At 47.9% G+C, this 25,461-nt stretch overlaps 1 protein-coding gene across 1 annotated transcript in view; it reads left to right on the top strand.

The window, feature by feature from the left end:
- Nucleotides 1–378: 378 nt before the first annotated feature.
- Nucleotides 379–25,461, top strand: part of ppp1r11 (protein phosphatase 1, regulatory (inhibitor) subunit 11) — a 31,280-nt gene continuing 6,197 nt past the window's right edge. The window contains exon 1 of the mRNA XM_085974863.1: nucleotides 379–485. The gene's annotated coding sequence lies outside the window, so the exon portion shown is untranslated. The remainder of the gene's footprint in view (nucleotides 486–25,461) is intronic.

Raw genomic sequence — 25,461 nt, 5'->3', positions numbered from 1 at the left:
TGAGACGTCCGGTGGTCATGAAAGGTGCTATGTATAAATGTAAGTCATTTAATCTTTATTTGAGACGGAAGAGCTTCCATTTATCTAGCGCTTCTGGCTCATTCGTCCTTTCCCTTCCACTTGCTGTTGGGTTTTCTTCCTGTGGGCTTTTACATTTAGTGCACACACTCCAGACTGCCGTGAAACCCCACAGTCCCATCTTTGATGGCTTGGCTTCAACACTGGCAGACTGGACAAGGTTTTTCCTGCTTCTCCCACTGCATCAAATATGGCGCCGCAGGTGCCGTTCACATGATTCGCTGTTGCCAGCATCAAGTATGGCGCTGCGCCGCGTGCGACCCGCCTTGCGGAGGAGCCGGGAGACTCCACAAAGGGGGACACCAGCCGGAACCGGAAGCAGAGACGGAGGAAGCAGATAGGGGTCGGAGCGGGGACAGCGTACAGGGAAACGTCTGGAACATGGAGGCAGAGTGACTGGGTCACAGGTAATAAATGCAATAATGTACCTTCTCACCTGTAAACTAATATAACAGATCATACTATAAACAGACTGTAATATAAAGCACTGAATAATAGAGGGGCAGGCAATAAATCATTAATATATATTCTCACCTGTAAATTAATGTAATTCTATAAGCAGACTAATCCACTATAATAGAGGAATTAAAAATATATATATTCTCACCCGTAAATTAATATGCTATAAATGGACTGTAATTATTTATATATAGAGTGGAACAGGTAATTAATAGATGAATGTATATTGTCACCTGTGAATTAATATAATCGTGTTTGACTAACTTGATTGAGCTCTTTTAAGTAATGGAGAGGGTTTATGAGGGTAGTGTGGTTGATGTTGTGTAAACTCCTTACCGATGGAAGGATATACTTGCCATAGAGGGAGTGTAATGAAGGTTCACCAGACTGGTTCCTGGGATGGAGGATTGTCCTATGAGGAGAGATTGAGTAGACTAGGCCTATATTTAGAAGAATGAGAGGCGATCTCATTGAAACATACAAAATTCTGACAGGACTTGACAGGGTAGATGCAGGGAGGATGTTTCCCCCTGGCTGGGGAGTCCAGAACCAGGGGACACAGTCTCAGAATAAGGGGTCGGCCATTTACGACTGAGATGAGGAGAAATTTCTTCACTCAGAGGGTTTGTGAATCTTTGGAATTCTCTACCCCAGAGGTGCTGCGGAGACTCAGTCGTTGAGTATATTCAAGACAGAGATCAATAGATTTTTGAATATTAAGGGAATCAAGGGATATGGGAATAGTGCAGGAAAGTGGAGATGAGGTAGAAGATCAGCCATGATCTCATTGAATGGCGGAGCAGGCTCGAAGGGCCAAATGGGCTACGCCTGCTCCTATTTCTTATGTTATATGGACTTTCAAAAGGCGTTTGATAAAGTACCACATGATAAACTTGCTAGCCAAATGAAAGCCTGTGGGATTATACGGACAGTGGCAGCGTGGATATGAAATTGGCTAAGGGACAGAAAGCAGAATGTGGTGGCGAACAGTTGTTTTTCAAACTGGAGGGAAGTTTTTTTATAATAACAGAAAATGCTGGAAAAACTCAGCAGGTCAGGCAACATCCGTGGAGAGAAATTTGAGTTGACGTTTCGGGTCGAACTCTTCTTCAAAACTGGAAAGAAAAGAAAATAGATCGTAGGCAGGGCTGCGATCGGACAAAAGAAGTGAAAGAGACAAAAGTAGTAGAAGAGACAATAAAAGGTGTTCGAAGCCAGACGAGATGGTAATAGGCTGAGATTAGGTGTGAAGTGTACTGGCAGGGCAAGAGATAGCTGCCAGGTGGGAGAGTGAAACAAAAGGAAAGGGGTGGTGGGGGGTGCGGGAAAGGAGTGGAAAAATTACAGGTAAAAAATTAATGGGGGCCGAGGTTATGATCTGAAATTGTTGAACTCGATATTGAGTCCGGAAGGCTGCAGAGTGCCTAATCGGAAGATGAGGTGCTGTTCCTCGAGTTTACGTTGAGCTTCTGTGGAACAATGCAAGAGGCCAAGGACGGTGAGGTCTGAGTGGGAATGGAGCGGTGAATTAAAATGACAGGTTATTTCGAAGTTTTTTTATATCTGGTTCTGGGATGTGGGCGTCGCTGGCAAGGCCAGCATTCATTGCCCATCCCTAATTGCCCTTAAGAAGGTGGTGGTGAGCCGCCTACTGGAGTTTACAGGAGTGTTCCCCAGGGGTTGGTACTCGGACCACTGCTCTCTTTGATGTATATTAATAACCTGGACTTGGGCGTACAGGGCATAATTTCAAAGTTTGCAGATGATTTGAAACTCGGAAATGTAGTAAACAACGAGAAGGATAGTAACAGACTTCAGGAGGACATATAGGCAGACTGGTGAAATGGGCAGATGCATGGCAGATGAAATTTAATGCAGAGAAGTGTGAAGCGAAAATCATCTTGATCGGAAGAATGAGGGGAGTTAATACAAACGAAATGATACGATGTTAAAAGGGGCTGCAGGAACAGAGGGACCTGGGGGGTGTACGTACACACATTTTTGAAGGTGGCAGGACAAGTTAAGAAAACATCTGAGATCCTTGGCTTTATAAACAGAGGTACAGAAGTAAGGAAGTTATCCTAAATCTTTATAAAACCCTGGTTAGGCCCCATCTGGAGAATTGTGTCCAATTCTGGGCACCACACTTCAGGAAGGATGTCAAGGCCTTGGAGAGGGTGCAGAAGAGATTTACAAGAATGCTGCCAGGGATGAAGGACTTCAGTTGCGTGGAGAGATTAGACAAAATAGGGTTACTCTCCTTAGAGCAGAGAAGGTTAAGGGGTGATTTGATAAGGTTGTTCAAAGTTTTGAAGGGGTTTTGAAGAAGAAACTGTTTCCAGTGACAGAAGGATCGGTAACCAGAGCCGGCATAGTCACAATGGGCCTAATGGTCTCCTTCAATGATTCTACAAACTGACTAGTATTCGGTTCAAGGCGGCGGCTCACCACCACCTTCTCAAGGGCAACTAGTGATGGGCAATAAATGCCGGCCTTGCCAGCGACGCCCACGTCCGAGGAATTTTTTTTTTTAAAGACTTGGGGTACAGCGTAGATTCACCAGAATGATACTGGGATGAAAAAGGTTAAATTACGAGGACAGGTTGCACAGATTAGGCTTGTATTCCTTTTTAGTATTAACAAAAATGGAGGTATTTTAAAATGTTAAGTATTGGATAGGGTGGAGATACAGAGAGATTATTTCCTCTGGTGGGGAGAATCGAGAACAAGGGAACATAATCATAAAATTAGAGCTAAGCCACTTAGGATGGGAATTGGGAAGCAGTTAAGGGTATGAAGGGATCTAGAGTTGAGGTACAGATCAGCCATGGTCTCATTGAATGGCGGAGCAGGCTCGAGGGGCTGAATGGCCGACTCCTGCTCCTATGTTCTGGTAGTTTAAGTATGCAGGTGCAGCAGGCGGTTAAGAAGGCAAATGGTATGTTGGCCATCGTAGCGAGAGGGTTCGAGTACAGGAACAAGGATGTCTTGCTCCAGTTGTACAGGGCCTTGATGAGACCACACCATGAGTACTGTGTGCAGTTTTGGTCGCCTTACCCGAGGAAGGACGTTCTTGCCATGGAGGGAGTGCAGTGAAGATTCACCAGGCTGATACCTGGGATGTCAGGAATGACATATGAGGAGAGATTGGGTCGATTGGGCTTATACTCACTGGAGTTTAGAAGAATGAGAGGGGATCTCATCGAAACTTATAAAATTCTAGCAGGACTAGACAGACTTGATGCAGGAAGGATGTTCCCGATACCGGGGAGTCCAGAACCAGGGGTCACAGTCTAAGGATAAGGGGTAAGCCATTTAGGACAGAGATGAGGAGGAATTTCTTCACCCAGAGAGTGGTGAACCTGTGGAATTCTCTACCACAGAAGGCAGTTGAGACCAATTCATTAAATATATTCAAGAAGGAGTTAGATATATTTCTTAAGGCTAAAGGGATCAAGGGATATGGGGAGAAAGCAGGGTACTGAATTTGGATGATCAGCCATGATCTCATTGAATGGCGGAGCAGGCTCGAGGGGCCGAATGCCTTACTCCTGCTCCTATCTTCTATGTTTCTAGTTCTTAGTCGTGTGACTGTTTCTGTTAATACTGCCTGTGCACTTTGCCTGTGCCTCTCCCTCTTCTCCTCACATCTCTGCTAGCTGTGCTCCCCCCATCTGCCATCACCTTCCTCTTCCTGTTGACTATCCGTGTGCAGTCTAATGCTGTTCTGCTAACGTTCAGTTCCCTTCCTGATTCCCTGTCCCCTTGCACCTTCCGTTGCAGATCTCCCCTGTCTCTGTTCTGCTGTTGTCTGCACTCCCCTTCTTCACTGAAGCTCGTTGAGGCTTCCCCAAACTTGAGGGCTCGCTGTAGCCCCCACTTTCCTAGCCTTTGGCCTTCCATTAGCCACAATACATCTGTAGCTGTTGACCTGCTCGACCGCCCTAGTCCCCAGGATAACCTTTGCTCTCTCCCATCCTGGTCATTTCCCCCTTGTACAATCTCAGCTTCGCCCCCTCAAGTCCAGGGGGCACAGACTTGAGCCTATCTGGCGCACAACTGGTTTAGTCATCCAACGCAGATCTGGTTGGACCACATCAAGCGCTATCAGGCCCCACTGTCTTCTGCCGCAACCACCCACTATTCCAGGATCATGCTGGAAAGCAAAGGTAATCCCTGGATTTTTTTTCTCCATTGCCAACGGACTCTGTAAACCCCTTTTACCCTGCCCCCTCCACCCTCGCCTCCAACAGCAAGTGTGAGGGGTTCACCGACTTCTTTGTCACTAAGTGTTCAGTGTCATTCACAACTCCTCAGATAATGAAGCAGTCCATGCCCGCATGCAACAAGACCTGGACGACATTCAGGCTTGGGCTAATAAGTGGCAGGTAATATTCGTGCCAGGCAATGACTGTCTCCAACAAGCGAGAGTCTAACCACCGCCCCTGACATTCAACAGCATTACCATCGCCAAATCCCCCACCATCAATATCCTGGGGGTCACCATTGACCAGAAACTTAACTGCACCAGCCACATAAATACTGTGGCAACAAGAGCAGATCAGAGGCTGGGTATTCTGCGGCGAGTGTCTCACCTCCTGACTCCCCAAAGCCTTTCCACCATCTACAAGGCACAAGTAAGGAGTGTGATTGAATACTCTCCACTTGCCTGGATGAGTGCAGCTCCAACAACACTCAAGAATCTCGACATCATCCAGGACAAAGCAGCCCATTTGATTGGCACCCCATCCATCCACCACCTTAAACATTCACTCCCTCCACCACCGGCGTACCATGGCTGCAGTGTGTACCATCTACAAGATGTACTGCAGCAACTCGCCACGGCTTCTTCGGCAGCACCTCCCAAACCCGCGACCTCTTCCACCTAGAAGGACAAGGGCAGCAGGCGCATGGGAACACCACCACCTCCAAGTCACACACCATCCTGACTTAGAATTATATCGCCGATCCTTCATCGTCACTGGGTCAAAATCCTGGAACTCCCTCCCTAACAGCACTGTGGGAGTACCTTCACCACACGGACTGCAGCGGTTCAAGAAGGCGGCTCACCACCACCTTCTGAAGGACAATTAGGGATGGGCAATAAATGCTGGCCTTGCCAGCGATGCCCAGATTCCATGAACAAATATAAAAAAAAATTCAGGCTATCCGTTGAGCTGCCTCTGCTGCTTCCACCCCCTTACCCACTAAGCCAAACCTCCCCTCATGCTTCCCCCCATCTGCCTTAGCCCTGATCTGCCGCACTCCTCTAGTTTCTCTCCTATCCCTCCTCATGCCTTCTGCAAGCTCATCATGTTTGAGATCTACCTCCTGCTTTCTTGACCTCATTCCCACTAAACTGCTGACCACCCAGCTTCCCTTCCTGACCCTTGCTAGCTGACATTGTAAATCATAGTGTCATAGAAGGAGGAGGCCATTTGGCCCATCGAATCCATGCCGGCTCTCTAGAGCAATCCAGTCAGTCCCATCCCCTGCTCTATTCCCGTAGCCCTGCAAGTTTATTTCCCTCAATTGCCTATCCAGTCTCCCCTTGAAAACATGGAGTGTCTCCGCTTCCACCACTTCCGTCGGCAGCGAGTTCCAGGTCCTCCCCACTCGCTGCGTAAAAAAGTTTTTCCTCACCTTCCCCCTGTATCCCTTGCCCAAAACCTTAAATCTGTGTCCCCTAGTCCTTGTACCATCAACTAGTGGGAACAGCCTTTCCCCGTCTAGCCTATCCAAACCCGTCATAATCTTGTACACCTCTATCAAATCACCCCTCAACCTCCTTTGCTCTAATGAAAACAAATCCAGCTTCTCCAACCTGTCCTTGTAGCTAAGATCCCCCATCCCCGGAACCATTCTGGTAAATCTCCTCTGCACCCTCTCAAGGGCCTTCACATCCTTCCTAAAGTGTGGTGACCAGAATTGGATGCAATACTCCAGTTGTGGCCTAACCAGTGCTTTATAAAGGTTCAGCATAACTTCTCCACGTATGTACTCAATACCTCTATTTATGAAGCCCAAGATCCCATATGCTTTGTTAACCACTCTCTCACTATGTCCTGCCACCTTCAGGGACCTATGCACATTAACTCCCAGGTCCCTCTGTCCCTGCACACTCTTTAAAACTGTGCCATTAAGTGTATATTACCTCTCCCTGTTCCTTCTGCCAAAATGCATCACCTCACACCTCTCTCTATTAAATTCCACCTGCCCATTCTGCTAGCCTTTCTATGTCCTGACCCATCTCAGGTACTGTCCCCTTCCTCTTCAAAACAGCTGTTATCACCTCCTCAAAAAGAACCCTCAACCATTCGGTACTTGCAAATTACTGCCCCATCTCCACCCTCCCTTTCTTCTCTCAGGCCCTTGAATGTTCCAAATTCATGCCCATTTTTCCAACAACTCCATGTTTGAATCTCTCCATTCAGAATTCCATCCCTGCCATAGCACCGAAACGGCTCTAATCAAAATCACAAAGGACTTCCTCTGCGACTGTGACCATGTGAAGATTTTTCACTCCTTGACCTCTCTGCAACCTTTTTCACAGCTGACCACTCCGTCCCCCCTCCAATGCCTCTCCTCCATTGTCCAACTCAGTGGGACTGCCCTCGCTTGGTTCTGCTTGGTATTAATATGGGAAATGATAAACAGACCGTGACAGGAAGGGATAGAGAGTACAAATCTAAGAGTAAATCAACAGATAAGGCTAGAGGTTACAAAAATAATAAAAGGACAAAACTAAAGGCTCTGCCTCTGAATGCATGTAGCATTCGAAACAAAACAGATGAACTGATAGTGCAAATAGAAATAAAAAAGTACGATCTGATGGCCATTATAGAAACATGGCTGCAGGATGACATAGATTGGGACCTGAATATTGAAGGGTACATGACCTTTAGGAAGGACAGGAAGGTGGGAAAAGGTGGAGGGTGGCTCTGTTAATTAATGATGGTATTAGCACAATAGAGAGGGATGACCTAAGTTCAGGAAATCAGGATGTAGAAGCGGTTTGGGTAGAGATGAGAAATAATAAAGGCAAGAAGTCACTTGTGGGAGTGGTGTACAGGCTCCCTAACAGTAACCACATGGTAGGATGGAGTATAAAGGAAGAAATAATGGGAGCTTGTCAGAAGGGTACGGCAATAATCATGGGAAATTTTAATCTGCATATAGACTGGAAAAATCAGATGGGCAAAGGTAGCATAGATGAGGAGTTCATGGAATGTTTTCGGGTTAGTTTCTTACAACAGCACGTTCTGGAGCCAACCAGAGAACAGGCTATACTAGACCTAGTATTGTGCAGTGAGCTAGGATTAATGAATGACCTCATAGTGAAGGCGCTGCTAGGTAGCAGCGATCATGATATGATTGAATTTTACATTCAGTTTGAGAGAAGAGTGGGTCCAAGACTAGTATTTTAAACTTAAGTGAGGGCAATTATAAGGGCATGAAAGCAGAGCTAGCTAAAGTGAACTGGCAAATTAGGTTAAGGGATCGGTCAATAGAGTTGCAGTGGCAGACATTTAAGGGGATATTTCAAAATACACAATATATACATTCCAACAAGGAAGAAAAATTCCACGGGGAGGACCCACCATCCGTGGTTAACTAAAGAAGTTAAAGATAGTATTAAACTTAAAGAAAAAGCATATAATTGCGCAAAGATAGGTGGCACGTCAGAAGATTGGACAGAATATGTCCTTGAGTGTTTAAGGGATGGTTATCTGGATCAATATGTCGAGGAACCAACTCGGGAACAGGCTATATTGGACTGGGTACTGTGCAATGAGAAGGGACTAATCAGTAATCTTGTTGTACGGGGACCCTTGGGTCAGAGCGATCATAACATGATCGATTTCTCACTCGAAATGGAGAGCGAAGAAATTGACTCAGAGACTAAGGTCCTGAATTTAAACAAGGGGAATTATGATGCCATGAGACGGGAACTGAGTAGGTCTGATTGGACAACGTTCCTGGGAGGACTGGAGGTAGATAAACAATGGCAAACATTTAAAGATAGAATGACAAAATTGCAAAAATTGTTTATACCAATCTGGCATAAAAGGAAATCTAAAAAGGTGACTCAACCGTGGATAACAGGGGAAATTAGAGACAGCATAAAATCCAAAGATAGGGCGTATAAAATAGCCAAAAAAAGCGCCAGAGCGGAAGATTGGGAACAGTTTAAGATAGAGCAAAGGAGGGCAAAGGGCATAATCAAGAGGGGCAAAATAGCTTACGAAAACAAGCTGGCGGAAAATATAAAAACTAACTCCAAAAGCTTTTATAAGTATATCAAAAGGAAAAGACTGGTGAAAACCAAAGTTGGTCCATTGCAGTCAGATACGGGGGAATATATAATGGGAAATAAGGAAATGGCAGATCAACTAAATGCATACTTTGGGTCAGTCTTTACGAAGGAAGACACAAAAAACCTCCCTGGGATATCGGGAAAAATAGGGACATTGGCAAAGGAGGAACTGACGCAAATCAATATCTCTAAGGATATGGTGTTAAGGAAGCTAAAGGGATTGAAGGTGGACAAATCCCCAGGGCCTGATAACATGCATCCTAGGGTACTGAAGGAGGTGGCCCTAGAGATAGCGGATGCACTAAGGATGATTTTTCAGAATTCATTAGACTCGGGAACAGTGCCCATGGATTGGAGGGTAGCTAACGTTACCCCACTATTCAAAAAGGGGGGTAGGGAAAAAGCAGGTAATTACAGACCTGTAAGCCTTACATCAGTTGTGGGCAAAATGCTGGAGTCCATCATTAAGGATGAAATAGCGGAGCACTTAGCAAATGGGGACAGGATAGGACAGAGTCAACATGGATTTACAAAGGGTAAATCGTGCTTGACTAATCTATTGGAATTTTTTGAGGGAGTAACTGGTAGAATAGATGGGGGAGAGCCAGTAGATGTGGTGTACCTGGACTTCCAAAAGGCCTTCGATAAGGTCCCACATAAAAGATTAGCATGGAAAATTGAGGCTCATGGGATAAAGGGGAAAGTATTGGCGTGGATAGGGAACTGGCTGTCAGATAGAAAACAGAGAGTTGGAATAAACGGCTCATTTTCTGAATGGCAGGCAGTAACAAGTGGGGTACCACAGGGATCTGTCCTGGGCCCCCAGCTGTTCACAATTTACATTAATGACCTGGATCAGGGAGTCGGATGCAGCATTTCCAAATTTGCAGACGACACTAAACTAGGAGGGGGGGTGGGCTCAGAGGAAGAGACCAGGAAGCTCCAGAGCGATTTGGACAGACTGGGCGATTGGGCGGATAAATGGCAGATGCACTATAATGTGGACAAGTGCGAAGTTATCCACCTTGGGTGCAGGAACGGGAGGGCAAATTATTATTTAAATGGCAATAGATTGGGAGAGGGGGAAGTACAGAGAGACCTGGGTGTTCTTGTACACCAGTCACTGAAGGCGAGCATGCAGGTGCAACAGGCGGTCAAGAAGGCAAACGGTATGCTGGCCTTCATAGCAAAAGGGTTAGAATACAGGAACAGGGATACCTTGCTGCAGCTGTACAGGGCACTGGTGAGACCACACCTCGAGTACTGTGTACAGTTTTGGTCGCCTCATCTGAGGAAGGATGTTCTTGCCATGGAGGGGGTGCAGCGGCGATTCACCAGGCTGATACCAGGAATGGCGGGAATGACCTATGAGGAGAGACTATGTAGTTTAGGGATGTACACGCTGGAGTTTAGAAGATTGAGAGGGGACCTCATAGAAGTGTATAAAATTCTGACAGGTCTAGACAGACTGGATGCAGAAGGAATGTTTCCCTTGGCGGGTGAGAACAGAACTAGAGGACATAATTTAAGGATAAGGGCTAAACCATTTAGGACAGAGATGAGGGGGAATTTCTTCACTCAGAGAGTGGTGAACCTGTGGAACTCATTGCCACAGAGGGCAGTGTACGCCAGCTCATTAAATATATTTAAGAGGGAATTAGATATATTTCTACGGGCAAAAGGGGTTAAGGGTTACGGAGAGAAGGCGGGGACGGGATACTGAATTAAAGGATCAGCCATGATCTCATTGAATGGCGGAGCAGGCACGAAGGGCCGAATGGCCTACTCCTGCTCCTATCTTCTATGTATCTATGTATAATATAAAAAACAGCAAAGAATGACTAAAAGATTAATAAGGAGAGAGAAATTAGAGTATAAGAGAAAGCTAACTAGAAATATAAAAACAGATAGTAAGAGTTTCTATAGATATTTAAAAAAGAAAAGAGTTAACAAAGTGAGTGTTGGTCCTATAAAAAGTGAGTCTGGGGAATTAATAATGGAAAATAAGGAGATAGCAGTTGAATTGAACAGGTATTTTGCATCGGTCTTCACTATAGAGGATACAAGTAACATCCCAGAAATAGCTAAATCAGGAAATGGAAGGGAGGGAGGAACTCAAGAAAAGTACAATCACCAGGGAAGTGGTACTGAGCAAATTGTTGGAGCTGCGGGCTGACAAGTCCCCGGGTCCTGATGGACTTCATCCTAGGGTCTTAAAAGAAGTGGCTAGTGAGATAGTTGATGCGTTGGTTTTAATTTTCCAAAATTCCCTAGATTCGGGGAAGGTTCCATTAGATTGGAAAATAGCGAATGTAACTCCTTTATTCAAAAAGGGAGGGAGACAGAAAGCAGGAAACTACAGGCCAGTTAGCTTAACATCTGTCATAGGGAAGATGTTAGAAGCTATTATTAAAGATGTTATAGCAGGGCACTTAGAAAAGTTCAAAGTAATCAGGCAGAGTCAACATGGTTTTGTGAAAGGGAAATCATGTTTAACCAATTTATTGGAGTTCTTTGAGGAAGTAACATGTGCTGTGGATAAAGGGGAACCGGTGGATGTACTGTACTTAGATTTCCAGAAGGCACTTGATAAGGTGCCACATCAAAGGTTATTGTGGAAAATAAAAGCTCATGCTGTAGGGGGTAACATATTGGCATGGATAGAAGATTGGCTAGCTAACAGGAAACAGAGAGTAGGCATAAATGGGTCATTTTCTGATTGGCAAGATGTAATGAGTGGTGTGCCAAAGGGATCAGTGCTGGGACCTCGACTTTTTACATTTATATAAATGACTTGGATGAAGGGACCGAAGGTATGGTTGCTAAATTTGCTGATGACACATACATAGATACATAGAAGATAGGAGCAGGAGTAGGCCATTCGGCCCCTCGAGCCTGCTTCGCCATTCAATGAGATCATGGCTGATCATCCAAATTCAGTACCCTGTCCCTGCCTTCTCCCCATGTCCCTTGATCCCTTTAGCCTTAAGAAATATATCCAACTCCTTCTTGAATATATTTAATGAACTGGCCTCCACTGCCCTCTGTGGCAGAGAATTCCACAGGTTCACCACTCTCTGGGTGAAGAAATTCCTCCTCATTTCAGTCCTAAATGGCTTACCCCTTATCCTTAGACTATGACCCCTGGTTCTGGACTCTCCGGCCATCGGAAACATCCTTCCTGCATCTAGTCTGTCCAGGCCTGTCAGAATTTTATAGGTTTCGATGAGATCCCCTCTCAATCTTCTAAACTCCAGTGAGTATAAGCCCAATCGACACAATCTCTCCTCATACGTCATTCCTGCCATCCCAGGTATCAGCCTGGTGAATCTTCGCTGCACTCCCTCCATGGCAAGAACGTCCTTTATCAGATAAGGTGACCAAAACTGCACACAATACTCAAGGTGTGGTCTCACCAAGGCCCTGTACAACTGCAGCAAGACATCCTTGTTCCTGTACTCGAACCCTCTTGCTACGAAGGGCAACATACCATTTGCCTTCTTAACCGCCTGCTGCACCTGCATGCTTACCTTCAGCGACTGGTGCACAAGAACACCCAGGTCTCTTTGCACTTCCCCTTCTCCCAATCTATTGCCATTCAAATAATAGTCTGCCTTCCAGTTTTTGCCACCAAAGTGGATAACCTCACATTTATCCACATTATATAGTGCATTTGCCATGTTTCTGCCCAATCACCCAACCTGTCCAAATCGTACTGGAGTTTCACGACATCCTCCTCACAGCATACCCTCCCACCCAGCTTTGTGTCGTCTGCAAATTTGGAGATATTACATCTAGTTCCCTCGTCCAGAGCATTAATATATATTGTGAACAGCTGGGGCCCTAGGACCGATCCTTGCGGTACCCCACTAGTCACTGCCTGCCACTCGGAAAACGACCCGTTTATTCCAACTCTTTGCTTTCTATCTGCCAACCAGTTCTCTATCCAAGTCAATACCTTGCCCCCAATCCCATGTGCCTTAATTTTGCAAGCTAATCTCTTATGCAGGACCTTATCGAAAGCCTTCTGAAAGTCCAAATATACCACATCCACTGGTTCTCCCTTATCTATTTTACCAGTTACATCCTCAAAAAATTCCAGTAGATTAGTCAAGCATGATTTACCTTTTGTAAATCCATGTTGACTTTGTCCGATCCCGTTACTGCTTTCCAAGTGCTCTGCTATTACATCTTTTATAATGGACTCCAGCATTTTCCCCACTACCGATGTCAGGCTTACCGGTCTATAATTCCCCGCTTTTTCTTTGCCACCTTTTTTGAATAGTGGGGTAACATTAGCTACCCTCCAATCCATGGGTACTGTTCCAGATTCCATCGAATGTTGGAAGATGATCAGCAATGCATCTACTATTTCTAGGGCCACTTCCTTAAGTACCCTAGGATGTAGATTATCAGGCCCTGGGGCTTTATCGGCCTTCAGTCCCATCAATTTTCCTAACACCATTTCCCTACAAATACTGATTTCTTTCAGTTCCACCCTTTCATCAGACCCTATGTTCCCCAACATCTCTGGGAGGTTATTTGTGTTCTCCTTTGTGAAGACAGAACCAAAATATGTATTTAGTTGGTCTGACATTTCTTTGTTCCCCATTATAAATTCCCCTGATTCTGACTGCAAGGGACCTATGCTTGACTTCACCAATCTTTTTCTCTTCACATATCTATGAAAGCTTTTACAGTCAGTTTTTATGTTCCTTGCAAGCTTACTCTCATATTCTATTTTCCCCTTCTTAATTAATCTCTTTTGTCCTCCTTTGTTGAATCCTAAACTGCTCCCAATCCTCAGGATTATTGCTTTTTCTAGCCAATTTATATGTCCTCTCCTTGGATCTTATGCTATCCCTAATTTCCCTTGTTAGTCACGGTTGAGTCACCTTTTTTGTTTTATTTTTATGCCAAACTGGGATGAACAACTTCTGTAGTTCATCCATTCGGTCTTTGAATGTTTGCCATTGCCTATCCACCGTCAACCCTTTGAGTGACATTCCCCAATCAATCCTACCCAACTCGCTCCTCAGACCATCATAGTTTCCTTTATTTAAATTGAGGATCCTTGTCTCTGAGTCAACTACTTCATTCTCCATCTTAATGAAGAATTCGATCATATTATGATCGCTCCGACCTGTGGTAAACCACTGTTATACCTGCCTGTGTGGGTGTTTGTATTCCACTGTGTACATGTCTGTACATGCCTCGGCTGACTCCTCCCACGAGTCCAAGTATAAAGGTGACTGCTCCACAGTCCCTCTGTATTCTGGACTGGTCGACCACTCGAGGCACACCTTCATTCTCTTGTTAATAAAAGCCTGTTAGTTACTCGCTTAACCTCAGTCTTTTGAGTAATTGATAGCGCATCAATTTTATTAACAAGATTTTTTTATAATGGAGAAGATCCTCACACCAGCATGCCTGGACTTAGACCATCGGGAGGCGGACGCATCCACCAAGTTTGCTCACTGGCTTAGGTGCTTTGAAAGATTCCTGATCGCCTCCGCTGCAACGGTCAAATCGGATGAGGACAAACTGGATGTCCTGACCTCCAAAGTGAACCACCGAGCGTACTCGGTCATCCAGGACGCGACCTCGTACACGGCTGCTCTCAAGCTCCTCAAGGACCAGTACACGCGCCCAGTGAACGAGGTGTACGCCAGGCACCTCCTGGGGAGTCGTAAACAACAACCTGGGGAATCGACCGAGGAATACCTTCAGGCACTGTCTGTGCTTGGCCGGGCCTGTGGTTGTAAGGATGTAAAGGCCGCCGTGTACACAGAGGAACTTATCCGGGATGCTTTTGTAGCGGGCCACAGGTCCAATTACACCCGACAGCGACTGTTGGAGCAGAGTGACCTCGACCTCAACAAGGCTTCTGAACTCGCACTATCATTGGACGCAGCCTACCGGGGCATGGATGCCTACTCCTCTGCACCGTGGACGCCGCGGGGAACGACAGCCTGGGACACGGTAGGACCGTCTCTTAGCGCCGTGCCACCCCAGCCACATCCCAGCAACGGCCCAACTACCGCAGCAGTGTCCCAAGGCCAGAAATGCTACTTCTGTGGCCAGGCCAAACACCCCAGAGCGTGCTGCCCGGCGAAAAATGCGATCTGCTCGGGCTGCGGGAAGAAGGGACACTACGCCAGCGTCTGCAGGGCCAAAGCCACCCCGAACCCCAGCAGCGCCGCGTGTGGGCCATGCGGGCCGCCATCTTGGGCCTCCCCAGCCATGTGCGAACCACCGGAACAGCAGCCATTTTGGACGCCTCCAGCCACATGGGGATCATGGACGCCGCCATCTTGGATGCCAGCCGGGACGCAGCAGGCCCCCAACACCGCCTCATCTGATACCCGCAGCGACACACCGACCCCTACGCTGGCCTCCGTTACGCTGGACCAAGCGAGACCACACCAACTGGCCCGGTCCACAATGGACATTAAGGTAAATGGTCACGAAACAACCTGCCTTTTTGACTCTGGGAGCACGGAGAGCTTCATCCACCCCGACACGGTGCGGCATTGCTCTCTCCCAGTCCTGCCTGCGCACCAGCGGATTTCTATGGCCTCCGAGTCCCAGTCGGTGGACATTGGCGGCTACTGCGTGCTGACACTCTTCGTAGACGGGACTGTGTACAATAATTTTAAACTTCTGGTCCTGCCCCACCTCTGTGCTGCCGTTCTACTGGGGTTAGATTTTCAGTGCCACCTTCAAAGTGTTAGGATGGCGTACGGTTTACACCGCCCCCCCCCCCCCCCCCCCAACTGTTTGCTAACCTCACCCCCGACTGTAAGCCCATCGCCACAAAGAGCAGGCGATACAGTGCCGGGGACAGGGTTTTCATTAAAACCGAAGTGGAGCGGCTCCTGAAGGAGGGGTTATTGAGGGCAGCACCAGCCCCTGGCGAGCCCAGGTTGTGGCCGTTAAGACCAGCGAGAAGCAGTGCCTGGTCATTGACTACAGCCAGACAATAAATCGCTACACCCTGCTGGACGCTTACCCACTCCCCCGCATAGCTGATATGGTCAACCAGATCGCGCAGTACCGCGTCTTCTCGACCATTGACCTGAAATCAGCGTACCACCAGCTCCCTATCCGCCCTGAGGACCGCCAGTATACTGCCTTTGAGGCAAACGGCCGCCTCTATCACTTCCTTAGGGTTCCCTTTGGCGTCACCAACGGGGTCTCCGTCTTCCAAAGGGAGATGGACCGGATGGTCGATCAAAATGTGTTGCAGGCCGTTTTCCCATATCTGGACAATGTGACCATCTGCGGCCATGACTTGCAGGACCATGACGCAAACCTCGAAAAATTCCTCTGCACCGCCCAACTCCTGAACCTGACGTATAACGAGGAGAAGTGCATATTCTGCACAACCCGCCTCGCCATCCTTGGCTGTGTTGTGGAACACTGAGTCATCGGTCCCGACCCCGACCGGATGCGTCCCCTTATGGAACTCCCACTGCCTCAAGGCCCTGAAGAGGTGCCTAGGGTTTTTCTCCTATTACGCCCAGTGGGTCCCCTACTATGCGGACAAGGCCCGTCCGCTGATCAAGTCCACCTCTTTTCCCTTGACGGCAGAGGCCCGCTTAGCCTTCCACCATATCAAGGAAGACATTGCCAAAGCCACCATGCACGCAGTGGACGAATCCATCCCCTTCCAGGTAGAAAGCGATGCGTCCGACTTTGCCCTGGCCGCTACCCTTAATCAGGCGGGGAGACCCGTGGCCTTCTTTTCACAAACCCTCCAGGGCCCAGAGACCAGACACTCCGCTGTTGAGAAGGAGGCCCAGGCTATTGTGGAGGCTGTGCGTCATTGGAGGCACTACCTGGCCGGAAAACGATTTACCCTGCTCACTGACCAGCGTTCAGTTGCTTTTATGTTTAACAACAAGCAGAGGGGCAAAATCAAAAACGACAAGATCTTGAGGTGGAGTATCGAACTTTCCACCTACAATTACGAGATCTTGTACCGGCCCGGGAAGCTCAATGCACCCCCGGATGCTCTATCGCGTGGCACCTGCGCCAGCACGCAGATCGATAGACTGCGGGCCCTCCACAATGACCTCTGCCACCCGGGGGTCACCAGGTTCTTCCACTTCATCAAGGCCCGCAACCTGCCTTACTCCATTGAGGAGGTCAGGACCATGACCAGGAACTGCCAAGTCTGCGCTGAGTGCAAACCGCACTTTTATAGACCAGACAGGGCTCACCTGATAAAAGCCACTCGCCCCTTCAAGCGCCTGAGCGTTGATTTTAAAGGGCCTCTCCCCTCCTCCGACCGCAATGTGCACTTCCTCAATATTATTGATGAGTACTCCCATTTCCCGTTCGCCATCCCCTGCCCGGACATGACCAGTGCCACGGTCATTAAATGTCTGAACGACCTCTTCACCCTGTTCGGTTTCCCCAGCTATATCCATAGCGACCGGGGCTCATCGTTTATGAGCGACGAACTCCGCCAGTACCTGCTCACTAGGGGTATTGCCACAAGCAGGACCACCAGTTACAACCCCCGGGGGAACGGACAGGTGGAAAGAGAGAATGCGACAGTTTGGAAGGCCGCCCTGCTAGCCTTAAAGTCTAGGGGCCTTCCGACCTCCCGCTGGCAGGATGTGCTCCCCGATGCGCTCCACTCTATTTGGTCACTGCTCTGCACTGCCACTAACGCCACCCCTCATGAGAAAATGTTTGTCTTCCCAAGGAAGTCCACATCGGGGACATCGCTACCCGCCATGGCTGACGTCCCCAGGGCCGGTCCTACTGAGAAGACACGTGAGGACCCATAAAACGGACCCCCTGGTAGAGAGGGTCGACCTCCTCTACGCCAACCCCCAGTATGCTTACATTGCGTACCCGGACGGGCGGGAGGACACAGTCTCCATACGAGACCTCGCACCCTCGGGGGCCCCAGTAACCCACTACCACCGCCCCCCCCCCCCCCCACGATCCAATATCCAACCCCAGCAGACGGCACGCCTGGGCCCCGCGACCCGCTCGACACCCACGAGGACTACACACCAGTGCCCCAGCCTACGCGGGACTCGACGCCAGAAGCTTCACTACCCTTGCCGTCGCCACGTCGATCACAGCGGCAGACAAGACCTCCGGAGAGACTCCAATACACAAACTTTTAATACACTTCACCCCGCCGGACTCATTTTTAAACAAGGGGTGAATGTGGTAAACCACTGTTATACCTGCCTGTGTGGGTGTTTGTATTCCACTGTGTACATGTCTGTACATGCCTCGGCTGACTCCTCCCACGAGTCCAGGTATAAAGGTGACTGCTCCACAGTCCCTCTGTATTCTGGACTGGTCGACCACTCGAGGCACACCTTCATTCTCTTGTTAATAAAAGCCTGTTAGTTACTCGCTTAACCTCAGTCTTTTGAGTAATTGATAGCGCATCACGACCCAAGGGGCCTCGTACAACAAGATTGCTAATTAATCCTTTCTCATTACATAATACCCAGTCTAAGATGGCCTGATCTCTGGTTGGTTCCTCGACATATTGGTCCAGGAAACCATCCCATAAACACTCCAGGAATTCCTCCTCCACAGTATTGTTACTAATTTGGTTAGCCCAATCTATATGTAGATTAAAGTCACCCATGATGACTGCTGTGCCCTTATTGCATGCTTTTTAAATTTCCCTTTTAATGCCATCCCCAACCTCTGCCTTACTCTTTGGAGGTCTATATACCACTCCCACTAACGTTTTCTGTCCCTTAGTATTTCTCAGTTCTACCCATACAGATTCCACATCATCAGAGCTAATGTCCTTCCTTACAATTGTGTTAATCCCTTCTTTAACCAGTAATGCTACCCCACCTCCCTTTCCGCCTATCTTTCCTGAATATCGAATACCACTGGATGTTGAGTTCCCAGCCTTGGCCATCCTTGAGCCACGTTTCCGTAATCCCAACCAAATCATATTCGTTTACCTCTATTTGTGCAGCCAATTCATCCACTTTATTACGAATGCTCCTCGCATTAAGACACAAAGCCTTCAGGCTTGTTTTTTTAACGCTCTTGGACCTATTAGAATTATTATTTACTGTGGCCACGTTTGATTTAAACCGTTGATTTCTTTGACTGCCAGTTTTGTTTTTCTCCTTCCTATCTTTTGCTTTTATCCTTGTTTCCCTTTCCTCTGTCTCCCTGCTCAGGTTCCCAACCCCCTGCCATTTTAGTTTAAACCCTCCCCCAGAGCACTAGCAAACACTCCCCCTTGGACATTGGTCCCGGCCCTGCCCAGGTGCAAACCGTCCGGTTTGAACTGGTCCCACTTCCCCCCAGAACCGGTTCCAATGTCCCAGGAACTTGAATCCCTCCCCGTTGCACCATTCCTCTAGCCACAAAGATAGGTAGGAAAGTAAATTGTAAAGAGGACATAAGGAGGCTACAAAGGGATATGGATAGGTTAAGTGAGTGGGCAAAGATCTGGCAAATGGAATATAATGTGGGAAAATGTGAAGTTGTTCATTTTGGCAGGAAGAATAAAAAAGAGGCATATTATCTAAATGGTGAGAGATTGCAGAGCTCTGAGATGCAGAGGGATCTGGGTGTCCTAGTGCATGAATTGCAAAAGGTTACTATGCAGGTACAGCAAGTAATTAGGAAAACGAATAGAATGTTATCATTTATTGTGAGGGGAATTGAATACAAAAGTATGGAGGTTATGCTTCAGTTATACAGGGCATTGGTGAGACCATATCTGGAGTACTGTGTACAGTATTGGTCTCCTTTAAGGAAGGATGTAAATGTGTTGGAAGCAGTTTAGAGAAGGTTTACTAGACTAATACCTGGAATGGGCGGGTTGTCTTATGAGGACAGGTTGGACAGGCTAGGCTTGTATCCGCTGGAGTTTAGAAGAGTAAGAGGTGACTTGATTGAAACATACAAGATCCTGAGGGGTCTGGACAGGGTGGATGTGGAGAGGATGTTTCCTCTTGTGGGAGAATCTAGAACTAGGAGTCACTGTTTAAAAATAAGGGGTCGCCCATTTAAGACCGAGGTGAGGAGAATGTTTTTCAGAGGGTCGTGAGTCTTTGGAACTCTCTTCCTCAGAGGGCGGTGGAAGCAGAGTCTTTGAATATTTTTAAGGCAGAGGTAGATAGATTCTTGATGAGCAAGGGGGTGAAAGGTTATCGGGGGTAGGCGGGAATGTGAAGGAATCAGATCAGCCATGATCCCATTGAATGGTGGAGCAGGCTCGAGGGGCCGAGTGGCCTACTCCTGCTCCTAATTTGTATGTTCTTAGCTATCAAATCATAGGCAGAGTATCTCCAGTAATGGCTTCTCTTCCTGCCCCTATGCTGTTAGCTCTGGAGTATTCCAAGAATCCATCTTTGTCCAGCCCCCCACCCCCCTTCCTCATCTACATGCTTCCCCTTGGCGACACCATCCCAAGACATGGGATCAGCTTCCACTTACGACACTGAGCACTACTTCATCAACACCCTTGTTCCTCCACTGCCTCTGTGTTGTCAGACTGCTTGTTTCACATCCAGCCTTGGATGAGCCACGGTTTTCTCTCGTTAAAAGTTGGGAAGACCGAAGCCGTCATCTTTGGGCCCCCGCCACAATGTCTGTAATTTTGCCACAGATTTCATCCCCCTCCCTGATTTGGTGTCCATTTATGTCTTGATTTTTTTTAAATTATTCGTTTATGGGATGTGGGCGTCGCTGGCAAGGCCAGCATTTATTGCCCATCCCTAATTGATCTTGGGAAGGTGGTGGTGAGCCGCCGCCTTGAACCGCTGCAGTCCGTGTGGTGAAGGTACTCCCACAGTGCTGTTAGGGAGGGAGTTCCAGGATTTTGACCCAGCGATGATGAAGGATCGGCGATATACTTCCAAGTTGGGATGGTGTGTGACTTGGAGGGGAACTTGGAGGTGGTGGTGTTCCCATGCACCTGCTGCCCTTGTCCTTCTAGGTGGAAGAGGTCGCGGGTTTGGGAGGTGCTGTCGAAGAAGCCTTGGCAAGTTGCTGCAGTGCATCTTGTAGATGGTACACACTGCAGCCACGGTACGCCGGTGGTGGAGGGAGTGAATGTTTAAGGTGGTGGATGGGGTGCCAATCAAATGGGCTGCTTTGTCCTGGATGGTGTCGAGCTTCATGAGTGTTGTTGGAGCTGTACTCATCCAGGCAAGTGGAGAGTATTCCATCACACTCCTGACTTGTGCCTTGTAGATGGCGGAAAGACTTTGGGGAGTCAGGAGGTGAGACACTCGCCGCAGAATACCCAGCCTCTGATCTGTTCTTGTTGCCACAGTATTTATGTGGCTGGTCCAGTTAAGTTTCTGGTCAATGGTGGGGGATTCGGTGATGGTAATACCATTAAATGTCATGGGGCGATGATTAGACTCTCGCTTGTTGGAGATAGTCATTGCCTGGCACTTGTGTGGCGCGAATGTTACCTGCCACTTATCAGCCCAAGCAGATTTCGGCTCCATGAAGCAGCTCGGCACATTTCTCTCTTTTTAAAGGCGCTATCTATAAATGTAAGTTGTTGTTGCAGCACAGACCGCATGCTGGGAAATAGTGCAAGTCATCGCAAGAATCCTCCTCAATCGCCTTCTCCCAGTGGCTGAAGAGCTCCTCCCAGAGTCGCAATGCGGATTCCGCCCACTAAGGGGCACAATGGACATGATCTTCACCGCACGTCAATTACAAGAGCAATGCAGGGAACAGCACCAACTGCTGTACATGGCCGCCTTTTGACCTCACAAAGGCCTTCGACACTGTCAACCGTGAGGGATTATGGAGTGTCCTCCTCAAATTCGGCTGCCCTCAAAAGTTTGTCACTATCCTCCGCCTGCTTCACGGCGACATGCAAGCCATGATCCTGACCAACGGTTCCATCACAGACCCAATTCACGTACGAACTGGAGTCAAGCAAGGCTGTGTCATTGCACCAATGATTATCAAAATCCACGACAAGGCCTTGGACAACGTGGACCACTTTCCATACTTCGGGAGCCTACTGTCAACAAGGGCAGACGTCGATGACGAAGTCCAACACTGCCTTCAGTGTGCCAGTGCAGCCTTCAGTCGCCTGAGGAAGAGAGTGCTTGAAGACCAGGACCTCAAACCCGGCACTAAGCTCATGGTCTACAGGGCAGCAGTGATACCCGCCCTGCTGTATGCCTCAGAGACATGGACCATGTACAGCAGGCACCTCAAAGCACTGGAGAGGTACCACCAACGCTGCCTCCGCAAGATCCTGGAAATCCATTGGCAGGATAGGCGCACCAATGTCAGTGTTCTTGCTCAGGCCAACATCCCCAGCATCGAAGCTCTGACCACGCTCATTCAGCTCTGATGGAAGGGTCACATCGTCCGCATGCCCGATACGAGACTCCCAAAACAAGCGCTCTACTCGGAGCTCCGACATGGCAAGAGAGCCCCAGGTGGGCAGAGGAAACGCTTCAAGGATACCCTCAAAGTCTCCTTGAAAAAGTGTAACATCCCCACCGACACCTGGGAATCCCTGGCCCAAGACCGCTCAAAGTGGAGGAGAAGCATCCGGGAAGGCGCTGAACACCTTGAGTCTCTTCGCCGGGAGCAAGCGGAAGCCAAGCGCAAGGAACGCACGTCAACCCAAGCACCCCACCCACCCGCCCCTTCAACCACCGTCTGCCCCACCTGTGACAGAGACTGTAGGTCCCGCATTGGACTCATCAGTCACCTGCAAACTCATTTTTTTAATGTGGAAGCAAGTCATCCTCGGTTCCGAGGGACTGCCTAAGGAGAAGATCTATAAATGCAAGTTGTTGTTGCAGCACAGACCGCATGCTGGGAAATAGTGCAAGCTTCAGAGTCTCAAATGTGAGAGTGTGTCTTTTTATTCATTCACGGGATGTGGGCGTCGCTGGCAAGGCCGGCATTTATTGCCCATCCCTATTGCTCAAGATAAAAAATCACGGGATTGGGGGTAATATTCTGGCATGGGTGGAGGATTGGCTATCTAACAGAAAGCAGAGAGTTGGGATAAATGGTTCGTTCTCAGATTGGCAACCAGTAACTAGTGGTGTTCCGCAGGGGTCAGTGCTGGGTCCCCAACTCTTTACAATCTATATTAACGATTTGGAGGAGGGGACTGAGTGTAACATATCAAAGTTTGCAGATGATACAAAGATGGGACGGAAAGTAGTGAGTGAGGAGGACATAAAAAACCTGCAAAGGGACATAGACAGGCTAAGTAAGTGGGCAGAGATTTGGCAGATGGAATACAATACTGGAAAGTGTGAAGTTATGCACTTTGGCAGGAAAAATCATAGAGCAAGTTATTATCTTAATGGCAAGAAACTGGAAAGTACTGCAGTACAAAGGGATCTGGGGGTCCTGGTGCACGAAACTCAAAAAGTTAGTATGCAGGTGCAGCAAGTGATCAAGAAGGCCAATGGAATGTTGGCTTTTATTGCTAGGGGGTTGGAATATAAAAACAGGGAGGTATTGCTGCAGTTGTACAAGGTATTGGTGAGGCCGCACCTGGAATACTGCATACAGTTTTGGTGTCCATACTTAAGAAAAGACATACTTGCTCTCGAGTCAGTACAAAGAAGGTTCACTCGGTTAATCCCGGGGATGAGGGGGTGGTCATTTGAGGAGAGGTTGAGTAGATTGGGACTCTACTCATTGGAGTTCAGAAGAATGAGAGGCGATCTTATTGAAACATATAAGATTGTGAAGGGGCTTGATCGGGTGGATGCGGTGAGGATGTTCCCAATGATGGGTGAAACTAGAACTAGGGGGCATAATCTTAAAATAAGGGGCTGCTCATTCAAAACTGAGATGAGGAGAAACTTCTTCACTCAGAGGGTGGTAGGTTTGTGGAATTTGCTGCCCCAGAAAGCTGTGGAAGCTACATCATTAAATAAATTTAAAACAGAAATAGATAGTTTCCTAGAAGTAAAGGGAATAAAGGGTTACGGGGAGCGGGCAGGAAATTGGACATGAGTCTGGGTTCGGAATGGTCATGGCCCTGTGGGTAGTGGAGCGGGCCCAGGGGCCGTGTAGCCTTGTTCTGCTCCTACTGTGTTCTAATTCTGTCAGATTTCAGGAGATGGTTTTATTCCTGTTCCTGGCTGGGGTGGAGATCGCCTTTACAGAAGGTAAGTACTGTAGAAAATATAGGGACAGAGTGATCTCCTGGAAGAATTTCGATCGCCTAGATGGGTCGGAGAGGAATTTCCCAGATTTTTTTCTCCCAAATTGGCCATTGGGTCTTTATCTGGTTTTTCGCCTCTCCCGGGAGATCACATGGGTTCGGGTGGATGCAGAGTGATAGAAGATTTGAGGTTAGGATCAGATCAGCCATGATCTTATTGAATGGTGGAGCAGGCTCGAGGGGCCGATTGGCCTACTCCTGCTCCTATTTCTTATGTTCTTCTTATGTTCTTAATTGCCCTTGAGAAGGTGGTGGTGAGCCGCTGCAGTCCGTGTGGTGCAGGTGCTCCCACAGTGCTGTTAGGGAGGGAGTTCCAGGATTTTGACCCAGTGACGATGAAGGATCATAGAAAAATAGGAGCAGGAGTTGGCCATTCGGCCCTTCGAGCCTGCTCCACCATTCAATATGATCATGGCTGATCCTCGATCTCAATACCATATTCCCGCGCTCTCCCCATACCCCTAGATGCCTTTTGTGTCTAGAAATCTATCTATCTCCTTCTTAAATATATTCAGTGACTTGGCCTCCACAGCCTTCTGTGGTAGAGAATTCCACAGGTTCACCACCCTCTGAGTGAAGAAATTTCTCCTCATCTCAGTCCTAAATGTCGTACCCCATATCCTGAGACTGTGACCCCTTGTTCTAGGACCCCCCCCCCCAGGCAGGGGAAACATCCTCCCTGTATCCAGTCTGTCTAGTCCTGTCAGAATTTTATACGTTTCAATAAGACACCCCTCTCATTTTTCTGAACTCTAGCGAATACAGGCCTAGTCGACCCAATCTCTCCTCATACGATAGTCCTGCCATCCCAGGAATCAGTCTGGTGGTTTACAATCATTTTCAGCTGATTTTGGTGGACACCAATGTTCCTTTTAATCTGCGCGGCTCTCAGGACCCCACCCCCCACGCAACCGGCTTTTCAACGCAAGAAATGACGCACGCGCAGTATTTTGAATGGGCCGCGCATCCCAAAAAGAAAAAGGGACCTTGCTGGGCAGCCTTATTAAAAATGCTTATTGTTTGTGATGAGCCCATTAACTGCAGCAGGTTACCACTCTTAAATACGCAGTGAGTATTTTTTAATGCAAAGGAAAGTAAGTAATTATACTCTATTATGCTGCCCGATTGCGCTGGTTCACAGAAGATTTTACGTTTGCGATTCTGCACGTGGGTTTGGACGGAAAGTCGGCGTGTAACTTCACTTCGGAAAAACAGTGCAACTTGTGCCCATAAGACGTAGGAGCAGGAGTCGGCCATTCAATAGATCATGGCTGATCTGATCTTTGCCTCAACTCCACTTCCCAGCCCGCTCCCCATAACCCTTGACTCCCTTATTGTTCAAAAATCTGTCTATCTCTACCTTAAATATATTCAATGACCCAGCCCCCACAGCTCTCTGGGGAAGAGAATTCCACAG

Source organism: Somniosus microcephalus, unplaced genomic scaffold, assembly GCF_052327205.1.
Source record: "Somniosus microcephalus isolate GS21.2 unplaced genomic scaffold, FLI_Smic_1.0 unresolved_chr1, whole genome shotgun sequence".
NCBI classification, from domain to species: domain Eukaryota; kingdom Metazoa; phylum Chordata; class Chondrichthyes; order Squaliformes; family Somniosidae; genus Somniosus; species Somniosus microcephalus.
The sequence above is the reverse complement of the archived record's forward strand: the minus strand, read 5'-3'. Positions and strand labels throughout refer to the sequence as shown.